General features: G+C 34.5%; 1 pseudogene; it reads left to right on the forward strand.

Annotated features, from left to right (window-relative positions):
* Positions 1-20950: 20950 nt before the first annotated feature.
* Positions 20951-21069, forward strand: LOC120600235 (uncharacterized; annotated as a pseudogene).
* Positions 21070-26150: the final 5081 nt, after the last annotated feature.

Here is a 26150-nt window from a genome sequence, read left to right on the forward strand (position 1 = left end):
AATGACCTAGGTAAACAGAATATATAAATATTCTAATTGGTGAAAATAAAATTGAAGAAACACTAGAAGAATGATTTTCCTCACCTCTTCTCATACCTTTAAAATGTACTCAGGTAATTTCCAGGATGGAAAAAAAATAAAAATAAAAATGAACCTATAAGGAGTAAATAGATCTAATACTATGTAAAATTTGAAAGTGGAGATACCTCCAATACTATTAAAACAGTTCCAAAGCAAGAAAAAGAAGAAAATCTTTCAAATTATTTATATAAAACCAGTATAACACGGACATCAAAAGCCAGCGAAATAGCCTCCCACTAAAATCACAAATGAACAGCACATAAGAAAACTGATGCATAAATGTTAAATACAATTGCAACATATTTTTAGGCCTATACCAAGCTGTCTATTTAATTCATATGGAAAATATGCACAAAATTTTTTCTAGAAAACAATTCTGATGAAGGGGGGGTGGTGAAAACTTCTAGTTTTATTATAAGTCTAGTGCTCTTAAAATATTGTGGCTCTGTAGCATAAAAAGGCAGATCAATGGAACAAACTAAAGTCTCAGCATAAATCTAAATATACATGAGACTTTAGTTGATGGTAAAAATAGCATCTTGAATCAGTATAACTAGATTAAATGGTGTTGAGACAACTGGGAAGACATCTGAGAAAAACTAAGGTTGGATATCTATCTCTTGTCAAAATAAATTCCAGATGAAACCACTAGAAACAAATAAGAATGAGAGAGAGAGAGAGAGAGAGAGAGAGAGAGAGAGAGAGAGAGAAAATTTGTAATAAGAAGTTGTAAAAGATTCCAAAATTAAAAAGGTAAAAAACAAATTCCTTTATGGCAAAATAAATCACTAAAATGTCTCAATATAAAAGACAAATGAGGAAAAATAATATTTACAAGTCCTATTAAAAAGTCACATGGAAAGAGTTTCAACAAATTAGAAAAGGCCAATTATCTAAGATAAAAATGGACAGAAAAGACAGAGTTTGTAGAAATGAAATATAAATAATCTCAAATGCTCCCATTTGTAACAAAATCCCTGTAAATTAAAAGTATACAGATATCATTTTTTATCTATCAGATATGAAAGATCTAAAACAGATCTAAAAGCTTGATACACATATCATATATAATTATATATCTTTTTGCATTCTTTATGGAGTGTCAATACTTCTTTGAAAGGCAATTTGACCATTTTTTTATCAAAAAATAAAAGGCCCTAGGACCGAACAATTTTACTGCTAGAAAGTTATTCTGCAGAGTATTCATCCATTAGCTCAATGACACATGCACACAGATGTTCTGTGTGTCATCGTTTATAGCAAAAGTTTGAAAACAATATAACCATTGTCCTATAAATGGGAATTTAAACTATACTATGTAAATCCAAATAAAATGAAATTTAGCAGCTATTAAAAAGAATGAGGAAATTCTATATATACTAATATGGAACGAACTCTACGTGAAAAGAGCAAGGTGAACAGTATTTCATGTTTCCATTATTGTGAAAACATTTTCCATTCTCTAATGTGAATGTTCTAAGTTTTTTTACTTTGACTATCTGCCATCGACAAGTGAAAAATGTATGTTATAAAAACCATACTATGATATATGTGCCTTCCCTTTCAGAAGAGGTGAAAGAACTATGGTTTGTTTTTCAATCAATTTATATGTCATAGCTGATTTTACGATAATGAGATTTTCAAAATCTGAACATATGTTATAAATAACCAGAAGTACATGCCTTTAATCACATAAAAACTGTGAACTCCTTGTTAATAAGAATTTTATCACCTTCAACTTGCTCTGCTATAAACTGTAAGAGAAATGATTCTGAAATTTACTGCATAGTAACTTGCAGATTTATTTTTCAAGTCAAGGCCACTGCTAAAATCCAAGTTACTTTAGAGAGCATTATGTTACGTATTCTCAAGAAAGGTGCTGAATATTGATTGTCTTGTACCTTGTTTCTAAGGACTTAATGACTTGGTAAATTTCTTTATAATTTTTCTTGTATTTATGTGAGTAAATCATCATTGTTAAAAGGTTTCAACCTCAAAGAAATCTTTAAATTAGAGAGCAAATAGAGGTTTGAATAAAAAAAAAAATTTTTCATTTCACTGGATCGTTAATATCCAATGAAAATAATATAAATAAGGGAGAAGTTTAATTTATGAATTTCAACCCATTCCAGGCATACCTTGAAGATATTGCACATGTAGTTCCAGGACACTGCAATAAATTAAGTATTGCAATAAAGCTGGTCGTAATCTTTTTGCTGGTGGAGGGTTTTCAATTTATAAAAAACCACAACATGTGTGAATAAAATGAGGTGTGTTGCATACTTCAGATGAACTGAAACACAGAGGAAAGACCTAATGGTAGATAAAACCATACGCTGTCTGCATATTAGAGTAATTCAGCACTGGCTCTTCCTGGCCTTATCACTTCCCAAGCAGGTTGAGACCATCAAGGAGTAAAACAGATACTCAACTCTCTTTTATTATTACCTCATTATCCTATTAGGGCAGAGATTTGAATAGTCAATATGATAATAAGATCCCCAATTAAGCCATTTCCTGTTTGGAAAAAAAAAAAGTACAGCCCACTGCCAGCATTAATTTTACATAAACATGCTCTTTGAGGGTGAAGCAAATCTGATTGGTTTTCAAAGTGAAAATAAAATATAAAAACTGTTCTTGTAGTTATTTCTAAACAGAATTCGTCTCTAATCCTAATGTAACATAAATGTATACATAAATTGGATTCGTCAAATGAATCTTCTGTTAACTGTTTGAAAAAAATGTTAACATAACGTTTAAGAATGCTACATTTTCTAGGATTTGACATTTTCAGCGATCGAGAATTTCTATATTCTGTAAATGGAAATATCATTACTAAAAACAGAATGCTATAAATAGAACGATGTCATTTGTTTCCAAAGACTATTGATATACTAGAGCAATGTGAAAATAATAATAAAAGCGAGATATTTTGTGGCAAACTTTGGGGGTAAGGTAAAGACTGTGATCCAGGAGTTGTCTGGGGTAAATGCTGCAGGCAGGCACAAATGTCATCGATGAGTATTCTTGGAGTAAATAGGAAATGGGTTAATTAACTTTTGGATAATTGGGTGCATTCATTTCCACTCTTTAAAGAGGATCTATTCTATATCAGGCACTGTACTTGGCTGACAAAAAGAAAATAACAACAGTGGTCTTACCCTGAAGAAAGTCTAATAGAAGAGACAGATTGATAAGAAAGTCAGCATAACATTAACAGAGTACTGAGAAAGAGCCCCTAACAGGCAATGACTGCCATTTATAGCAGCATTTTATACGCTATCTTACAGAATCTTTTTCACACTCACATGAGGTTGGCATCATCAGAGCAGTCATTGGCAATTCTAAGCCCAGGGAAAGTAAGGCCATAAGATCAGTTCAGTAATGTGCCTCAGGTGTAGGTATTAGTAACCATGCTTGTCACTTGGTAGCTTTCATTTTAATTACTGTTTCTTGCTAAGTAAATGCTAAGCTTAGCAACGTTGTCAATATGTAAACAACACACTATTTTAAATGGCACCACTACAATTTTATTTTTTAAAAGATGTGTGCTCCCTCATTATTGGTGCCTTGGGACACACTCTGTTCACTTTTAAACTTTTATCTGAGGGCAATTTTGCAGCTGAGCCAAAGGAGGGTCAGGGATGCCCTGTCACTTGCCATAGGGCCCTGGCTCGTAAGAAAGAGAGTGAGAGTTGCACCCTGGCTGACCTGACTCTGAAGTTCATGCTTTTTCACCGCAACATCTCCCATAGGAGATGAAACTCTATACAGTACTCCTTCCTCATCTGCCGTAGAGGATATGCTCCAAGACCTTCTGTGGATGGTACCCGACCCAATATATACTGTTTTTGCCTATATGTACATATTTATAATAAAATTTAATTTGTAAATCAGGCATAGGAAGAGATTAACATCAATAATAAAATAGAACAATTATAACAATATACCGTAATAAGTTGTATGAATATAGTCTTTCTCTGTCTCTCGAAATATTTTGTTGTATTGTACTTACCCTTCTTTACAGTTTTATCTTCTTCACAATTTCACAGAAGATTCATGCTTACCATAGATCTTAGCAACCTCAGCATATGACTTTTTTTTCTTATTAGAGAACTTTCACTCTTTCACCTGAAGGAGGCAATTTACAGCTTCTCTTTGGCATATCTGAATTGGCAGGATCACTATTCTTGCATTTTGTAGTCACTATTAAGTACAATAAGGGTTACTTGAAACAAACACTGATAATGGAGATGGAGGCTACTACGTGACTAATTAATGAGGAGCGGATACCTCTTGGAGACCTGGAAAAAGGGATGATTCACACATGACCCAGGTGGAACTCAGGTGGGACTGAGCAGGGCCTCATGAGATTTCATCACACTACTCAGAACAATGCACAATTTAAAATTTATAAATTGTTTATTTCTGAAATTTTCCACTTATATTCAGACCACGATTGACCGTGGGTAACTGAAACTGCAGAAAGTGAAATCATGATAAGGGGGGACGACTGTACCCCCAAAATATGACACAAGAAGTATAGTGAGCACCTTTATTTTTTCTTGTAACTTAGCAACCTGGCTTACTCTCATATATTCTAATTTAGAGTATATCCTTTCAAATTCCTTTAATATTTTGCAATTTGTGGCACATGTAACCATCTTCATTTAAAGCTGATATTAGAATACCAGGAGTAAATTTAATTTGGCGCTATGAGAGTGAACTTGTAGGGAGCTGCAATGCAAAGTTCAAATCTTAAACAGCAAAAAAGATCTTTGGAGTTTATAATCTTGGAGTTCTCCAACAAAAGTAATTTTATTTTAGATACATCCACAGAAAAAATTTAGTTTCAAATTGTCACCACAAATGACTGCTGATGCTTTGGATCTCTTGTCTAGTGATATTTTGCATTTATTATATATATGTATGTATATATATATATACGCACTTGTTATATTTAGAACATGTATTTCAGGCTTTCTAAGTACAAAACAAAACACTTCCTCTAAAATAAATACCAAAATATGCAGAGTAAGCCATCCAGTACACTAGTTAGGAAGAGCATGTGACTACACTGCAATTATCAAGGGAAGTCAGAGTTTCAGATTCACTTCTTTCTGGGCCTTGGTTTCCCTCATGTAAAATGAAGTGATTGAACTAAATAATATATAAGCTTCCTTCGCTTTTAAAGATTCCTTGAGTTCACTGCTATTTTGCAAACTATCAAACTTAAATTGGCAGCAGGTCAAAATACATTTGCAGGTGTTGAAAACTAATTGCTCTTTCCCTCCTTCAAAATAATCTATCTGAAGAAAATTTCCCCATCCCACAATAAGCACCAAGCCAATTTTATCAAGAAGTTATCTTTTTTTGTATTATTCTAGGAATCTGTACCTGGCTTGGATGGTTTCTAGAAACTGCCATCCTAAATCAGCAAAGATCAATAAATGTATTTATTTAAAGTATCCCCTACTTTCCAACTTCCCATCTCTACAAACAGAATTTTTCCTAACTAGTTTTATTTTACCCAGAGAATACTGTGTCATAGTTGAAAAGCATTGCCACCAAACAAGAGAATGATACAGTATAGAATTCAAAACGCAAGATTCCCTTCAAAATGGTATAAACTACAGAATTAAATCTAGTGTTACTAATAATACACATCCATCTAAAAAGCATTATCTTGAACTTTTGCTGGATAGTCTAAAAATTGACCTTGGCACATATTAAAGATGTCACTGGAAAACATAACTAATATTGTCCAGATACAATGTTGTATTCTGAAATAAGAGTCGCCATCCCAGATATAAATGAAGGCTTTATCAAATAACTTTAATTTTAAACTAAATCCAGAATACTTTTATCTGTACACCAGCTGTGTTCTCTTTCCAATTATCTAGGAAATGATGCACATAGAAATTGTATTCAAAGTTAGGAGAGTCAGTTTAATTTTTAAGCAGATGGACTAACCACCAAAAATCTATCCTAAATTTTTGCTGTTTATTCATTCAACAGACGTTTACCAAGTGCTTACTGCGTGCCAAACTCCGCATCTGTGCTAGAGATAGACACATGATAAAACAAGACAGACTACAAGAACACCAACAATAACAAAGTAAAAATAAGAAAATTTTAGAAAATTAAAAGTGAAGGCAAAGCTTCAATATATTTTAGGTCAATTGGAAAGACCCTGAGGCTAAAGTGAGTTTAGCCCATTCTGGGATTAAACTTTTGTGCCTAATATATTCTAATGTATTTTTCTTCTTATTATTATAATTATGTAATAGTTTGAATGTATTAAAAATTAAACTTAAAACAAACTTGAAACATTCCATTGAATGCTAGTGTCCTACGAGGAATAGTTTGCTCTAAATAAATGCAACTATATAATGGCTGTACGTTAACATCGATTACAGAGACTTTAACACCAATGCAGAGGGTTCACCAAGATCAACTGAATCAGAACCTCGTTATGTTTTAAAATTCCCCAGATAATTCTGATGCACAATGAAAGTTGAATCCACCTCTCAGAATTAATCTAAAAAGTGCCATATTCTAGCAACCAGATTTGTTTGGGGTTCTTAACTCTAAAGATTAACCCCAGTTGACTTTTGTTAGTTCAGGCACATTGAGAATTTGAGAAAAGCCATTGAGTTCGGTGGTAGAGGCCATGAGTTATGGAGTCAGATCATTTCTGGTTTGAACATTCTCATCCACTGTATAGACTTGGGTAAGTTATTAAATTCTTTAAGCCTTTGTTTCTTTATACAGAATATCAGTATACCACCACTACCTCATTGTTCATTGGCTAATGAATGTACAGTGTTTATCACTGCACCAAGTATATAGTAACTGATTGGTAAATGCCAACTATAGTAACTAATAATTAAAGAAATAGTCGTCTTTTTACTTACTTTTTTTTTTTTTAAGTAAATCTAATTTCTTGCTCTCAGGATTAACTTTTAATGATTTAAATGAGAAAAAGTGATTGTGATTAGGTTGCTATCCGTATAATCCCATGTGGTTATTTTATTAAATGCTTTTCATTATGAGTAAGACAAAAAGGTACTTATCTTTCTAAGTTATTCATCACCATACTTAGGAAAACTTGCTATAAGTATTCTTCAAGATTCTTAAGAGACTTAGAAACTTATTTTTCATATAGGATCAAAAAAATTTACCCTCTTAAAAATTTGCAAACTCTTATAAAAGAATGCTTAGTGTCACTTGTGAGTGCATTCCAAATTGCTTTGGAAAGAAAATCGTGACATCTTGATGTAATACTGGGCATCTTCATGACAACCATCCTCTAAAAACAAACTACTCGAAAGTGCTTTAAGTCATAACCTTTGTTTAAAAGGGGCTTCCATGAGAATTTCGTCTTAAGAACATCAAAGCCCAGTACAATTTCCATAAAGGATACTTGGTCAAACATTTAAATACTCTACTTCTGTCTCCTTCCCATACACACTAAAGACAATAGCTATCAACTTCAAAAGATGTTAGTTTCTACTATTTTCTATTCTATAGTCGGTCACCTGAACATACAGATAGTATCATTTGTCCAACTCTTGTCTCTTTCACATTAAAGTAGAATAAAATTAAACCAATGGCACTGTCTAAGGAATCTTATTACATTACAAAGATGCTATCGATTAAAATCTACAAGTCAAAGCAAAACCATTTTGATTTTCCATTAAAATATATTTTTTTCAGAAATTCAAAACTGATAAAGTTCAGTAATTAACCACATTATTAGTCTACAAATGCTTTGTTGCATCAATATTGTTTTTAAGTATCATGAGGAAACAAAAACTAGATTTGTGACAGTCGAACACTTAACTGACACTTAATATTTGAGTGCAGATGGTAAGTAATAAAAACAAATTGGATTAGATATATGCTATTTTTAGTTACTTTTGTAGATAGATGGAATCCAGTAGTTTAGTAAGAGAAGATCTAAGCTGAAGAGCTCACCAATTGCTGAAACTGAAATAATTAAATTATGCAAAAACTGAGAACAGATTGTCAAAAATTTTCTGCATTTGGCACTACAGAACACTTGACTGGGTTAAATGAGGTTAATACAAGTTGGTGTGCAAGAGTAGGAATGAACATTTCTTTTTGAAATCTAATTATGCTTTACAGTGAGCTATATTACATGTAATTTTTAAAGTTGTGACATCGTTTAGACTATTAATCCTTGATATAGTAACATGCTTTGCCAAACACACAAAGAAAAGGTCCTACTATATTCAACTAAAAAACTGAAGGCTTACTTAGTCTAAAATGTGTCCTTATTCGGTTCTCCCCACAACTCAGCAAGGTAGATGTGATTATCCTCAATTTATAGATTAGGAAATGAAAGCGCAAAACTGTAAAATAACTTGACCAAAGTCTTACCATTTCTGAGGAGTAAAGCTAAAATTTGAATCCAGGACTTTTAAACCACTACTACCTGAATTCGTCTAGGATACCAGAGCAGGTACAGATGAATATTCAGAATACCCAGTAGCTATTAACCTATTAACAATGTATTCCTTCTGCTGGACTCCAGTTACGTATCTTAATTTAGTTATCTCAGCACTTTAAACACGCCATCATTTTTCTCCAAATTTTCCTCTCTGACACTGCCTATCTGTAAATAGCACCACCATTCATCCAGTCCACCAACCCATCTCAGTCACCCTTATAATATCCAGTTACCAAATCCTATCATTTTCAACTCCCAAGTCAACATCAACCAATATCTTTCTCCTTCCTCCCTTCCCTCCCATTCCCTCCTCTTTCTTCTTCACATCACCATACCACCCGCCTTAGTGCAGGTTTCATCTGTTCTTTCTCAAGTCACAACTGCTCCTGAATGATTACTTTGTTTCCATTCTTATTTCCCTCCAATCTCTCCTTCACACTGTGGCCTTGGAGGGAGATTCTATGGTGCTATTTTGAATCATGTCACTTCTCTGGGTAAAAGTTGTCATTAAATATCCATTCCCTTTAGAACAAATAAGAATCCCATTAGCATGAACATAAGGCCCTTATAACCTGGCCCCTGATTAACTATCTAAAATTTATTTTTTTCCTTTTTCGACATGTATCCATCACACTATCAATAGCAAATATGGCATTTTTCTAAATGAACCATGTGGATTAATTCTCCCAAGCCTTTGCACCTGTTTCTGTAAGACCCATGTGAAGCCTCACCTCCCCAAGGAAATCTTCTCTGAACTCCCAACCCAACATAGATGCCCTTCCTTTGTGTTTCCACAGCCTAAAACACACACAGCTGTATTCTTCTGGAATAGTCTGCTTTTCTGTCTCTTACACTAAAGTCCTATATATATAAAAAGTGAATATAACACTATTCACTTTTTACTCCCCAAACCTAGCCAAGGACATAGTAGGTAATAAATGTTTATTTAATGAATGATTAATATATGTGAATGAATGAAATATTATAATAAGAAAATTAAGACATTAACAGAATTCTCAGTTAAAATATTCAAATGATTGTTCTGAATAATTAGTTACATAATTTCATTTCTATTTTTGAATCCCATTTTGCATGTCTTGAGGGCAGTTGCATTCCTATTAATTATAAATTTCAATTAAAATTGTATAAAGCTATATTTGTCATGTAAAGCAAGCCTTTTTTTATTGAAAGATCCTCTGACATTAGCATATATTAGTGATATGAGCTTAGCAAACTTTTAAGCATTTCACTCATCTCTGTGCAATATTTTAAATTACTAGGAATCTCCTTTGAAAACATTTTTCCTGGAATGTAGCATTTTTTTAAAACTCTAAAAGATATGTTCTGAGTAAAAACATGGAAATTAGAAAGGGCAAGAAGAATGGTCAGTTGTCTTCTTGGATTAGAGCAGAGGTGGCATGATACAAGGTAAGAAAATGTCGTATTTGGCAAAATATGCTTTGCATTCAACATTCAATGAATATTGAGTATTGTGGGCAAGTGGAGAGATACAAGTCATAAACAATAATCATAAAATTATGAAGACTTTTAGAAGGTAATTATGTGCTTTAAAAATAAGAGAAAATATAAAGCAGGATAAGGAGGATTGCAGTGCCTTGTAGGATGCAAGCTGGCATTTTAATTTGGGTAGTCCAATTATAATTCATTGAGAAAATGACATTTTTGCAAAAGCTTGACGATTTGGAAGAGCACCATTCAGATTTGTCAGGGGAGAATGTTTCAAGAAGAGAATAATGAGGTCAAAGTGTGCCTGGTGTGTTGGGGAATAATAAAGAAGCTAGTATAACTAGAGGTGAGTGGATAGGAGAAAAATAGGTTAGTTAGAGAGGAAAAGTGGTGTGTGGTGGGGTGATGGTGAGTCCTACAGAGTCTGATAGAAGGTTTAAGGACTTCTTTGCTTCCTCTGCCAACACTTTCCCCCACAACTCAATAGTTTCACAATTTTGATATCTCATAGAAAATGTGGAGTTAGTGTTCTGCCACAGCTTCCCCCAGGAAGAGATGTGGTGATCTATCTATTTGCATTCTAGCAGAAGGAATCAACACAGATTCTATATTGTTTCAAATTTGACTCTGCCTCATAGATCTATGGAATGGAGATGATTTTATGAGTCTTCAAATAGTAAGGAAGCAGAGTATTTCAGACTGTTAAATGTTCCCTGTGATCAAAACATACCCATGTTGCATTAGACATAACAGGCGTGAGTTATTTTTCACTGGAAAAGGTGTTTACCCAAAGGGTACTCAGGAAAATTTGTTAGAAATAAATAGATATAATAACATTTTAAAAACAAAAGATGGAGAGATAAAATGATATGTTTGTAGGTTTTATGTTTGTTAGAATTATCTTTTAATTTATGTATGTTTACTTTGGCCAAACTTTAAAGTATGCATGTTTGATATATTTGATTCAACATATTGACATTTGAGTTTCCTCTTCTAATTAACATAGATAGTATAGCCAAGTCTTTTTCCCTCATGACTCTGTCTACACGTGTTTGTGTGTGCCTGAGTATGTTAATGGCCCATAGCCCATTTGTGTTCACTACTGTTTGCACTATATTTATTGTCCTTAATATGACTGAGATGGGTTGGTGGACTTGATGAATGGTGGTGCTATTTACAGATAGGCAGTGTCAGAGAGGAAAATTTGGAGAAGAATGATGGTGTGTTTAAAGTGCTGAGATAACTAAATGAAGATGACAAGGAGACAGATGTATATGTATATTTGTCTGGAGATCAGTAGAGAGGCCAAAACAAGAGAAATAAGTTTAGAAATGATCAGTATAGATGCATTATTTGAAGTCATAGGCATGGATATGTACATTTAAGAATGTAAACTATGACAACGAGAGAGTCAAAAGGCTGAGTCCTAGAGAAAGACACTATTAAAGGGAGTGGGTGGCTGAAGGAGAGATTTGTAAAAGTGAGAGAAATAAAAGCTAGAGATGCCATAAATCCTAGAAAGTATTTTGGAAACCAAAGAAAGATTTTAAGTAGCCAAGAATGGTCAACATGGCAAAAAGCAACAGAATTATCAAGAAATATTATGACAGAAATGTAGCTACTGGATTTGACCATATGGAGGTCAATGATCAGTGTGGCCAGAGAAATTTCATGGAGAATCCAAAATTCAACACCAAGCTGTGTTAACCCTAACGCTAACCCTATTAGTATATATCTATGAAATATATGTTATAAAGTACAGTTTTCAACTGTGATCAAGAGAGATGCACAGACCACGTGTGATCACAGGAACCCTGAAACAGAAGTGCTAGATGTTCCCAGAGTTTTCTGATTTTGCTACTTTCAGTAGGACTGCTCAGTAGCTGAACCAAGGTTCTGAAGTATTAGGACTCTTTTCATAAAGTGATAGATGCCAATCAGAGCCCACTGAAGCACAAAGCATGCTCGGATAGCTCATGACATCACAGGATGAGCTAAACAACCAGGATGGCAGCAACCAGGGTACCTCAGGGCCACTATCCATTTCACCAGGTGACTGAATGGCCACTTCATTTAAAGCCAGTTTGCTAAAAAGCCAATTCAGCAAACAACAAGTTCACTGAATTTTCTTGTTTAACAATTTGAAATGGTTTACAAAATTTGTATTGGCTAAAGTAGAGATAAGCTTATAAAAATATATGCTGCTTTACTAGTTGAGCAGGTCTCTATTTTTTCTCCAAAACAGCCTTGTCAAGACAGTTCAATTTGCCCCATTGTTAGAGCTGAAAGGAGCTGGAAGGAGAGGAGGTGGAGAGCAAGGAACCCACAGCTGGAAGAGAGCAGCGAGGAGTCAGAGCATCACAGCTGCTGCTGTGGATCAACTGAAGGGAAAATGAGTGGGTGGAGAGTGAGGGGTGGAGACAGAGGAGGAGAGGGAAGGGGAGTGTGAGGAATATGGTCCAAAAAGTGTGTTTAAAAAGCTAGGAGGAGGTCACCATTGATTTTAAGGAGAGAGAAAATGAGAACAATGAACTTCATTGTTCTGAACTCTGACTGATTCTATTTTCCTATCAATGAAAACAGAGTTATTGGAGAGTTTCTGAGACTAGATAATCATTATGTTTTGAATTTTCTAAATCTACCTTCATAAATACATCTAATATATTTAGGGACAGTTACTCACTAAATAACTGCTTTGACACATCTTCGAAAGAAATTGCTTTAATGTCCTCATTCTTTCATGACTAATCTTTGTGCTTACATTTAATACATAAAGTTTCATATTTATTGAGTTCAACAATTTGTGGAGGTGCATGTATAAATAATCATCACCTGATTTTTCTCTTAAAAAAAAGAATCTAATTAAAATTTGATATGTTCTTCCACATGGCAAATCAGACTGAGGAAATTATTCTTTTGTCTAATTGGCTTTACCAATACCACCTGTTCACAGAGATGCCATATGTTCATGACAAGGACAATCAGTATAGATGAGCCTCAGAACCGGGCTGCCTGAGTTCCAATCCCAGCTTCACCACTTATCAGCAATGTGACTTTGGGCAAATTACTTAACCTCTCTATATCTATTTTCTCAAGGTAACATTGTAGCAATAATAATAACAACCTCCTAGAGTTTGTGAATATTTAATACATTAACATATATAAAGTTTTTAGGACAGTGCCTAGTCTATGGTAAGCACCACTTAAGTATTTGTTATTATTATTGTTGTTTTTATCATTTTTATTGTAACGGTGGTAGTTAGTAGGGATGAAAAAAGCTGCAAGGCATGGTTTCTAATTCAAAGTAGCTTAAAATCCATGAAAGAGAGATAGAATATCACACATGTACATACACTTACTCTCTAACAGTATGTTCAGTGGGACCTTTTATATTGCAGAAAGGGTCAAAAGTTGTACTAACAACAAGCCTCAAGGTGTATTCTTCTTCTCAAGGAATTTATTAAGAGGTGGCAGAACTAGCTCTCCCATTTACAAATTATCCCAATATTACCCTAGTCCATAGAATAGAGTGATGCACAGCCTTAGACTTCATGGGTATGTACTCTTTGTGTTAAGAGGCTACTTGTCCCTGCCCCAGCCATAGGAGAAAGACAAGAATAGTATCTTTCTAAAGCCAACCATTTCAGGGAGAAGACTCGCTTATAGCAGTTGTTAGGGGAATATGGTTGGTTGGTTCCTGAGCTGGAGTTGAGCACAGTGAGAAAGTTCTTAGGTGAGGTTAACGTCCATCTCCTGGAATGTAAGACAAACATAAGCATAAAACCTGGTGCCCATCTCTAGGCTAAAGTTGTCTGAAGGGACAAAGGCCTTCGGAGTAGCCTATGTCAGCAGATCTTAGAAAGACTAAAGTCCTTTACACTTGTGAAGAAAAATGGTAAGTTGGCCCTTTCTAAGTTCCCAGAGGCTGTCAATGGACACAGGAGAAAACTGCCATGACCGCTCTATCCCTACATGAAGGAGCAAGGACGACAGAGGAAGGGCAGAGACAAGTGGGGAAGCACCTACCACAAGAAGGAATCGAGAACATGCCTTCTGGAGGGACTCAAGGGAAAATAGCTCTCCTCTGCAGGAGTAGTCAGCAACAGAAGTCACCAAAAGAAAGATGAACGAAGCCCTCACTTCCTGCCCCCACCAGAATGTAAAGTATCTGCACGAAGACCATTCTCTTAGGATATCATAGATCAGAGCAACTAGTTATAGAACAAGTTGTGGTTCCACTATTTCTCTCCCTCTATTTCAATGGACTGGACCTTGAAATGGAAGAAAAAATGAGGATCTAGAAGGCAGACCCTCATACCCTCCAAAGTCCAAGTAGCCAAGGTCATAGCCTATACCTGGAAGAAAGGAAGAAAACTTTGAAATCAGATATGACATTGATGTTTAAACAGGAAATCAGATATGACATTGAAGTTTAAACAGGACTAAGAATAATAAGCGAAAGTGAGCAGAAAGTTATGGTATCTGACCAAAATGAACTGGAAGGAAATAGGAAATTCAACACAGTAGGTTGAAAGCTGTGACTACAGAAATAAAAATATAATGTTTTTATGTTAGTATATTCTTTAAAACAGTGTTTTGAAGAGTGAAATTAAAAGGACTAATGGACCAAAAATATAGAGGCTCAAAAGTGAAACTTAAATATATCTTTGATGATATAAAAATTTAACCATATTATCAAGCATGAAATATTTGGAAGTTGAATATTTAAGAGAGTAACAAAGTAAAATAATGGGTTGTATAGATTGAAATTTCATACAAATGACTTAGAATCCTTCACTGATCAAGTTGAATTGATTAAAGACATTGTGACAAACAACACAAAAACATCCCAGGTACTAGCAACACTATTTCAATGTCTCATCATCTTGTTCGAGAAAAATTAGGTAAATGTCAGAAGGGATTCAAGAACTTCACTGAGTGTTCCATTCTCGAACCCAGAAAATATTGATGGAGCTGGACTCTAAAATATAGTTGTTCCAAAGATGAAAGAAAATGAGTTACAAAACAAAAAACGAAGGAAAAACAAAATTCATTACAGCCAAGATTTCAAAAATTTGAGTCAAGAGATATATTACTATGTGATATATTACTATGTAAGACATTATTTGGGCCAATCTATGGTTGGTTCAAAACCAGTAGAACATTCAGATAATTCTAGAAAAGATGTATTCTTTCATCTCATCTACCTAGTTAGATGATTTCCTTATTTATGTTATTTCTTCATGTGTTTTTTCTCAAAATCACTGAATATAGTATGAAGATATTACCTTTTACTTAAAATTAATTTTTATTTTCCTCTGCTATCCCTAAACTTTATGCTAGAAGACTTTAAGAACACAAGAGTGAACTTACTAAAGTTCACTTCTTAAAGCCTGCTTTCTCCATAAAACAAACCAAACAGCCAAATATCTTTACTCACACTCCCAACAAAACCCTACACTTTATTCTTCCATGACACATTTCATTTCCAATTCTTTGTAGCTATCATTTTTCCACATAATGACAACACATTTCTAACTTCAGCAATCTTCTTCTCCAGGCAGAGGTTAATTTTGAGCCTAATTGGCAGTTTCCAGAATTCTTAGAACCACATGCTCATGACTGAGTTTCAATTAAAACTCCCTATTAACTTCACTCATTGCACAAGTTGAGTTGGAGATTTTTTTAATGTTTTCCCTGCTGAGCTATAAGTGATTTACTCGGACTTTCCCAATAAATTAATTATGAAAGGAATCATGACAGCATATTTTTAAAAAATCTAATAGCATCCAAGTTGCATTATGCAAAAGAAAAAATAGAGAAATGTAAGTGGAGGGCAGGATGTGGGAGAATAGAGGAAATAATACAATAGTTTTTATTAGATACATAGTTATCTTACCAACAGACAAATAGACTAAGAAATCTTTTTTTGCTGAAGTTGAAAATAAGTACACTATGACATACTTCATTTAGAGAAGAACTGTTATTATCATAAAGAATACAAAAATGGATTGCCAAAAATGTTACTTTAATGGGAAAAGCAAACCAAATTAAAAACTACCAGTCATCATTGTATCCTGTGTAACAGTAGTGACTGCATGGCTTTGTAACCATCACAGACTTGTTTCCAAGTGGCATCCAGACTGCAATGATCTGCTGTCTTCCCTTGTGGTCTAGTTTTCACTTGTGCGTTCTTCTTAGTATCAGAATATAAACTAGGATAGACCCTACACCATCTATCCTCTCTCAGTCCAGCCTCCTATTCCACTTAGGTGGAGAATATAAGACAGCAGGAGCTATTACATGGTGACCTAGAGTTATATGGATTTTAAATCAGCGACTTCCTTCACCTTTATTTGCAATTCCACATCTCCAATACCTCTCTTTAATTCTAACCTTACGGTATGGATTATCATGTGCCACTGGCAAGGAGTTACTTTCTGAGGTGTTAGTATTATTTTAACAGTAACATCATTTTTTTTCCAAGGATCACAAACTTAAAAGGGGAATAATGTGACAATGGCCAGTGAACAAGGTTACAGCAGATAAAGGACCCATAGATAAAGGGACAGGGAACAGAGGGGGTCAGAAATGTACAAGATTCTGAGGAAATGGAAGCCCCAGTATTTTGAATCATAGTCAAAATTGGAAAGTCTGAACTGCTAAACCCATGAGTCAGGATATGTAGCAATACTGAATTAAGCTTAGATCTTTGAAGCCATCATTGAAGTATGAATTTTACAAAGAAGTTCATTCAGTTTCATTTTTTTCCTTAATAAACTTTTATTCTGTACTTATTATGGACCAGGAACTAAGTCACACACCCTGACTCTAAAATACTTAGACTGTATTAGGAGACAGAAATATAAATAAAAAGAAACAATACCGTAATGGAGGAAAGCATAGGGTTCTATGAGAGAAGTATCCAAGGTTGCTATCTGAACTGCATAAATCTAGGAGGTACAATTCACATAGATTGGAAAAAAATGGTATCCCCTGGAACTAAATAATGTGGCAGTTTCAGTCATTTAACTGAGATTAGGATGGTGTCATAGAAGCTTTGTGGAGGAAGTTACCCCTGGCGTGAGTCTTAAAAGTATCAGGAGAATTTAGCCATAGAGAAATTGGTTGAGAGAGAAAGGGAGAAGAACAGAGATCTTATTACTGTCAGAGGCACTTGTAAAAATAATAATAATAAATGCCCTTAATAGTTTCATCATTGTCATGCTTAAAGAAAATATATATTTAATATATATATATTTATATATATATTAAATATATATATTTTTTGCCACCAAATAGCAAGTCATATCTTTAATTGTGAGGTCCCAGAGAGGAACAATCAATGTTTTCTCATCGTAGTCCAGATTTACTTAATATGATGTGCATAAAGGAACTCCCCAAACAGAATACCTAAATAGGTTCTTCTCATTGACCTGAAATGCTGAATCAGAGTGAAGAGTAAGAAAAACAAAAATTAAAGATGATGTAAAGTATAGCAAAACATCACACAGGGAAAGTGGAGATATCTAAAAGGCAAAGACATTTTGTACCTAGGAGGGTAAGTGAGCAGGAACAAACAAAATACCATGACAAACTGGAAAAGCCACACAGATATGGGAAAGAATAGCTAGTAGGGCTTTTTTTTTCTGCAAAACAATAATGCCTCCCTCCTCTGAACACCTTCTGATTGAAACATCCACTTGTCAATGATGCCCTACTTGCCTCTCTAATGTTCCATTCTCTCTTCATAATTAGACTTTAAATGCCTTATCTCATACCTCTGCATTTTTCACAGTGCCTTGAGCATCTACCTGTGGCAATATATGTTGATGATGATTATGAATAGAAAACAATGGTATCACCAACTGCTTTAGGATATGTGAAGTGTAACACCACCAAGTGTAACTGCCACAATGCAGTCTTTATGAATGTCATCAAGATGCAGAATTCTTTGCATTTCCCAGAAAGAATCTACTTACACTGAAAAGGATTAATAAACCAAGTAGACTTTTCTGAACATTTTATTGCATCATTGGAGAAGGCACTGTATATCACCCCCACAGCACACATTATAAATCCCCATTTGACATGTTTCTTTTCCTCCAGTCCTTTCATCCAACCTCCTACTGGGGTTCTGGGAATATACTGGGGCAGTATATTTACCGTTTGTCCTGAGCTTCCTTCTATGCCTCTACTACTTTTACCTCTTTCTTATGCATAGCAATTTAATTTTGCCCCAGACTCTCCAAACTTTCTTACGCATACTTAATGGCTCAGTTTAAAAGTTCTCCCCTGTTGAAAACACCTATTTTCCTGTAGAGTATTATAATTAACTTTTTTAAATTACAGAATAAGAAGAACTAGAGAAACAAAGAATGCAAGAGATAAACTGTGAACTGATGGGTTTCAGGACACGCTGTCCCAAACTGCGGCATCTTCGCATATTAAATATTTTAAACTAAAGGAGTCTGAGAAAACAGCAAAAGCAGGAAGGTGACTCTAACCTTCCCCCATAACTTGGTCCCTGAAACAGGTTATGACTTCCTTATGTCTGAAGACAAAGGGTCATCCAGAAGAATCTAAAAAAAAACAGGCCTTGCTAAATTTCCGCCAGTTACTATGCTAACTTCACACTCCTTAACCTATCATATTCCTCCATGACCATGCATTCTTCATCAGACCTAGCAAAAAATACTAAGGTCTTTTTTTTGAGTCTTCATTTCCTTATGAAGCCTCCTGTGTCACATAAAACTTACATTAAATAAATTTGTTTGCTTTTCAAAATTGGAAAATCTGAACTGCTAATCTGTCTTTGTCAGTTTAATATTTGGACCCAGCCAGGAGCCCTAAGAGAATGGAAGAAAACTATTTCCTCCCCTATAGACTATATATGGAAAGTCTGTATATTTACCTGGTGGTGACATAAGAAACAAGTTGTACTTTGCAAAAGTGCTATTTGTCAAAACACAGTTGAGAAGTGTTGCCCCTGCATTTGGGAGAAAAAGGATCTGTACCTATATATTGATGAAGATGCCTGAGTTCTTTACAGAAAATTCCATGGGAACTGCAGGGAGAGACAGATTACTACCTTCTAGTAAGGAAACTGTGGCGATGAGCACATCACTATTTATTCAAATTTTTTCTACTTTCATCTAAGACAAAAATGATATTGAAATGGCTCCAGGACAGCTTGAGTCAACTTTTAATTTCTTTTTAGATATATTACCTGGGAAGACCAATTTATTTCTTGAAATTATTGTTCTTACTTATGAGCTTTACTTGTAAGAAGACAATGAATTTGATTACCAAATAATTGACGTGATATGAGCATTGCTTTGCATTATAAATTGAAAAAAAAAAAGCCATTCCATATTCACTGTACCCAAAGACAAACCAGATTACAATAATCATTTGCAATATAATGTACTTTCTAGGAAGGAAAATATTTCAAAATCTGTAGAAGTGATTACTGACTACACATGTAATTATTTTAGCAACAACCCAAAAGATTGTTTCTGCAACTATCATATTTCTTCCCTCAAACATTAAAATAAATTAAATTTGGAAATGAAAAATCATTTGGAAAAGGAATGTCATAGGGGAGAGGTTTTAGAGACAGAAAAAATTAAATTTAGACAAACTAAAATGGAAGAAATCATAGGAAATTAAACTGAAATGTTCAATACGCCTTTGAAAATGGAGTTGTAATTTTGGAGAGAAATTGGTGTTGGGGCATATTTTGGAGCATCATAAAAATATAGTTGGTAGTTGGAATTGGGGAATGCCAAGCAAAGAACAAGGAGGGAAAACAAGGAGGATAAACTTTGTAAAAGACATTCATTTTAGACTCTGAATGGAAAAATAAATAAATAAAAAGCTATAAGTAACAAGAAGAGAATCAGAGAAGAGAATCAGAATTTGAATTCAGCAAGGTTAGCAGCTAAAGTCCAAGGACATAAGGAGATGCTGCTGATGAAGTTGATGGAGCAAGTGAGGACCACACATTCTAGCAGCTTGAAAGAAAGGACAGAATCAAATATAAGAATATTAAGAGAGAACAGCGAAGCCTAGCAAAAGCTGTTTGCTTGTTTCATTTTCAGATACTGAAAGCTAATCCTGTTTATATGTAGAAAAAGAGAAGCTGGGACTATGGAAAGTGAATGAGTGACAGAAGGTCTTGAAGCAGTCATAAGAGAAAGGCAGACCAGCCAAATTCCATGGAGACATGAGATGTAGGGAGAAGAGACCTGGGAGGAAGTGATAGATGGAGCGCAACATGACCAAAGATGCAGAGCAGCTCTCGCAACACTGTAAAGATCTTTGTCATGAATTTAGAAGTCAGGGAAGGCAGGGTAGAGAGTCAGAGAAGAGAAAAAAGGTCACAAGTAGCCTCTGAGAGATTAAGTTTAGGGTTGCACAAAAAAGAAGTAAATCCCTTGTGGAGTTACATTAATGGACAAATTAAATTTGTGTGACCCTTTAAAAGGCTTAGGCTGTATAATTTTACCTTCTCTCATCAAGCCTAGTGGTTGAGAAGTGGAAGAGCAAAGAACATGAGCTGAGACGGTTGCAAGTGTTATCAGTGCATGTGGGAAACTGAGGCAGATCAAAGAACAAGGAAACTGTAGGTGGGAAAAATAAAGCACTAATATTATGAAGATTGGAGATAAAAGAGTGGGAGGTGTATGATGAGTTGGACGGCAGCCAGTAATGTAATGTGACAGGCAGGCTGGAGTGATGACTCCTCTCGGCAGCAGTGAGGATAGGGTAAGAAGGAACAAATGAGGACAGAAAAGAGGTCTCTGAAGCAATACTTATTAAACAGGTTCATTGTCTGGGCTGCTGGTGAATGGTTGTGCCATTAACAAAGGCATAAATCCAATTGATGGAGTCAGATTAGTTTTCAACATAGAAATTGAAATCATCTATGGCCATGCTACCCTGAACAAGCCCAATCCCATCTGATCTCAGAAGCTAAGCAGGGTTGGGCCTGGTTAGTACTTCGATGGGAGACCGCCTAGGAAGACCAGGTGCTGTAGGCGTAAAAAATAAAAAAAATAAGGGATTGTAAACTGACAAGATCCTTGTAATCTGTGAGGTCAAGCAAGGGTTGCTTTCCCTAAAAAATAAAAATAAATAAACAGAAATTGAAATCAGCAAATTGCAAAGGACATTGATAGACTAGGCCTTAAAAATCTAACCCAGAAGCAGAAATGTTGGAAAGTATGCTAAGCAATCAGTGATCTTATGACATGCAATGGGAAATAGTTCTCTAACACATTGAATCTCCAAGTTCTCATAGACATGAACAGAGTTCTGTGTTATTTCATACAATAGGAAAACTTAACTTTTCTCACACTCAAATACTCGGCTTAATGAAGAGCTAATATTCTAATATTCTAGAAGTTACTCAACCCATACCCTAAACTTCACTGGGTTTTTAGATGTTTAGTTCTTTCTTCCTCTGATTTTGGAACCAGCACACCTAAGGCTTAAGTTTAGGTATGTGAAGTGCTATCTAAGGTTATCTTACATTGACATTTGTGAGGTTTTCATTTTCTGTTTGCCTTATTTGTCTTAAGCTTTAGGGAGACTGTATTTTTTGTACCACATAGAAAGGAAAGTTTAAAACAAAAATGCTTCTAATGAACCTGCCTTTGCCAACACAAGATGTTTAATATTAAATCAAGATATGATCTTAAACTTATATAAGTATAAGCATTATTCAGCGTGGTAGTTATTGGAATTTATTTTCCTTTAAATCAGATTTTTTTTTTATCACACAGACACACTGTGGAAAGAGTGTAATAAACCTACACAATGTCAAATGTAGCAGTAGGTAATGTGTGACTTACAACGTGTCATTGCATTTATATTGACATGACCACACTTCAGGCAGAATTCTTACATTTGTGTTATACATATTTCACAATCTAACAATAGATTAGAGCATATTACAGAATATGCTTAATAAGGCCTCTGTCAAATAAAAAGGGGGTACATAAACTCAATACATTTTGTTTTGGAGAGTATAAACATAATAATGTCTCCCATACTAGTTTAATATAAAAGCTACTCGATAGAGTAGGTTATACACCTAAGAAATTTAAAATAAAATGAAGAGAAGAAATAAAATACAGTTTCACTCTGTAAAATCTTAGGCAATTTATTTTGTTAAAATTAATCGCTGTTTATCATTGCTTAATAAGGCCTCTGTCAAATAAAATTTTAGACTTGTTCACATCAAAGACTTTTAAGATTCAATAAATCTATAACAGATATATTTGCAAATATTTATTTTTAAAACAATTCATTTTCTATTGTGGACACATCTAAAACTGTATTTCTTTTAAGATGTTATCTTTATGGTACTGGTGTTTACAGGATAGTATTTAAAGAAATAATCTCAAAAATAATGAGCAAATTGTGAGATGAATAATATGCGTGAAGAAAAAATAGCGCTTTTCTAAGATTCATTCCATTTCTAAGAATGTTTTTTCAACTAGATATGAGGTGCAAATGTTATAGCATCCATAACCATATTTTACTCATCAACCTCTTCTCTCTGCTATTCCAATCTGCTGTTAAAAATGCCTACTTCCTCCTTCTGAAACCCTGACAGGATGCTTTTCTAACCTTACAAGAGATCTTTTTTTGAAGTCAAGGTAATTATTCTATTTTATTCCCTCAGTGACATTCCAGCCACCATAGAGCCTAGATTCTAAAAATTAACCTTTGTTTAAAAAGATTTTTAAGAGTACAATTTAAGCTTTCATTAAATAAAAATTTCATTTATTAGAATGATGAACAAGATAAAGAGTAATTTTCAGAAGGTATTACACCTTGATTTTCCTTAGTTTTTATATCCCAGCATCTACCCTGCTTTCAAAGAATTGACAACTCAGTTTAGAAGAAAAAGGGAATACATCTGAATCAAAGATTAATTTGGTGCTAAATGCAGTGGGCCAACAAAAAATGCACTTAGTGCCAATGTGAAAGACTGAACTGGAGTAGTCAGACTAGGCCTAAAAGAATTAATAGAAGAGCCAATTTAAAAAGGGCGGGGAAAAGCAAGAGGCATCACCTTTTATGATCATAAAAAGAGTTAAGTCACCAGGCAGATATTCATTTATCTGGTAAAACAGCAAAGCCTACTCCACATCTGAGGTTGCAGGAAGAGAGATTATCCTAACATTCTTGTCTTTTGCTCTTGACTTTGCTTCTCTTTATTCGGAACCAAATCCAAATGCTTATTATGTAAAATAAAATGGAGGATTCACTATTTTTTTTTGGTGAATTTGGTCAGTTTAGATAACCCTGAACATATCTGTTTGTTTTTTTTTAAATGGAATCTACTTTGTAAATACTGAAAGTATAGAACAAAATGGTCCTGAAAGAAGCGAGATAAGAAGGAAACCAGACTACACTGTTTTTCTGAAGGGGCAGGATACAGACTTAGCTAAAGATGGCCGTAATTTGTAGTGATTTAGAAGTACTTAACTTGTCAAACCAATCAAACATAATCAACCGACATATATTCCCATTTGTCAAATTTTTCATTTGGGAAATAATTTTCCATAAACATTCTGTGTAAACAAAATTTTAAAATCATAATGAGACTTCCCAATCAAATCTGCCTCCCCAAATAGAAAGTAAATTTTAGTGGTTCACCTGACAATAGCAGCAGGATCCACCATATGGCATTAACGGGTCTGGGATGCTGGGTTTCATCAGCACAGGAAATTGCTTTGTTGGAACTACCATGTTGGAAATCATCTGTCTCTCAGTAGAACATAATAAATTTTACATTGCACAATAAAAGGGGAGATCTTTATCATCCACCTTTCTTAGAAAGGGACATCATTCTCATTGTATTTCAAATTCAGTTCATCTGAAAAGGAATTTATCCTGGACATAATTTTCTAAGGTGTAGGTCATGACCTGATCCCATTTCTGAAAAGAAACCTATACTTTGTAAGTACTGTACTTAGAAATATAAGTTGTAATACTTTACATGGAAATCCATAACAGTCATTCTAAAGTCAAATTAATTTCTGAAAATGTGCTCTATTGCATATAAGGAGGCAGAGTGGCTGTACATTTCCCACTGAAATTAGTGGTGAGCTACTCTGGGGATATGGAAGATACCCTAAACCACATGCTCTCTCTGTTGCCTAGGAAATTTACTAAAAAGAAATAAGCACTTGTAGTATTGGATTTATCTCTTGTACAAAACAAGATGTAAACAATTTAACGGCAGTAAAAAATTCTGAATTCCAAGATTAGGCAGTTAGGGTAAGTACAAAGCTAATAGTTGTTGAAAAGAGGACCCTCAACTCCCCCCTAAATTCTGGCCTGTTCCCTAACTACAAAATAAAAGTACCATTTAAAGCTTCAACCTTTCAGTCTTGTAAGAATTAAGTTGCTAGAATAAAAGCAAATGGTTCTTGAGGGCTCTTCAGTGTTTATTTCCATCATGCTAATTTAGTCGCAGGAGGTTGACAAGATTGCCCTTACTTAAGGACCCAGATGCTTCAGAAGTTGGATTCATTTTCATTAAAATTAATTTAACAATAGCTTTTTTTTAATACTCCTACTTTATAGAGTGAGAAAGATCTGTGATCTTGCTGAGAACAAAGGATTTATAGCAGTCATTCACCACTCGGGCTCTCTAGGGTTCTCTTTCGAATTATATGGCAGCTGATGTTGTACTACCACAGGCCTCTACGACTTTGAACCCCATAAGGAAAAGTGTGTAAGTCTCCTTTTTTTTATTCCAACTTATGTTTTAATCAAACTACCTGGATATTGTTTTGCATGCCTTCCAATAATTCTGGCTCCTGGCTTAGATATTTAATGCCTAGTTTATTCATGTCCTATGATTTTGTTTAAAAAAATAATGTAGTGGGGAACTATTTTCTTTTGCTTAGAAGAAAATCTAGTTCTTCAAACCACAAGATGATAAACTAAGCCCATAGGTCAACTTAATCTATTAAAAAATAAAGCTGTTACCAGGAAATACATAACATAAAGAATAACAGGATAAGGAGAATACATGATGTTTATTAAACATGTTATCAGACACTATGTGAAATAGTATGTGAATTATTTTACAATTACTATCTTATTTAATCTTCCCTATGAAGCAAATACTATATTGTATTTCTACAGATGAGTTTTTCCTTTCAAAATTTACAAAAGTGATATCAAATTTACCATTGTTCTTTAGCAACAAAGAGGTCATTTTTCACTTTTCTTTTTTTGTTTCTGCCATACAACTCGCTCATATGGGAATGCTATAACTGAACTAGCTGCTGAGCAACCCTTGACATAACTTTTGATCAAATGTCTGACCCCAGTTATTACTTTTAAGATTATCTCACTCTTGCCAGCATAAAGCACAGGTTTAAGATCACTCTCAGTGTTTCCTGCACTACCTATATCATCACCACCCAGAGTGTTTGTAAAAATACAAACTCCAGAGCCATTCCATAAATACAGAACCAGAATCAATGGGGGCCTGGCAGTCTGCAGGTCTGACAAGCTCCACAGGCCATTTTTAAGCACATTAAATGATAAAAACCACAGTTTCTACATGACTCATGCCCCAAACTCGTTTTTGCATGTCATACTCAGCAGTCTCATTTATTTTTTATATAAACTCTATTTCGTCAGACACACACAAACATATAAGAGCTACTATAAGTGTGTTGAATAAATGTCCATTTTTTTTCTGTACTCAAATACAGAATATGTATTTGGTACTAGAATTTCAGAGATGTTTCTTAGGTTGAAGTCATAGCAGAATCAGAAAGAGAAAAATTATTGGTGTGTGTGTGTGTGAAATGTTGATGATCCACCAGGCCACACATCACAGAAGGTGCACACACTTCCTGCCCCACTGAATTTCTCTCCTCAAATGTTACCCTCAGAAGGAAGAGCAGCTCTCCAGTGTTCCAAACTATGAAGTGCATCTGAATTCCTCAGAATCTTTAAATAATTCTAATTGGTCAAGTAAAAGCTGATCATTTTTTAACATAGTAGGTAGACAATAAAGACAATGGTTCTAATTTAATATAATCTATCAAAAACAAACAGAAAAAGAGTTCATTTGTCATAAAAG

This window comes from Pteropus medius, unplaced genomic scaffold (assembly GCF_902729225.1).
Source record: "Pteropus medius unplaced genomic scaffold, Ma_sr-lr_union100, whole genome shotgun sequence".
NCBI lineage: Eukaryota > Metazoa > Chordata > Mammalia > Chiroptera > Pteropodidae > Pteropus > Pteropus medius.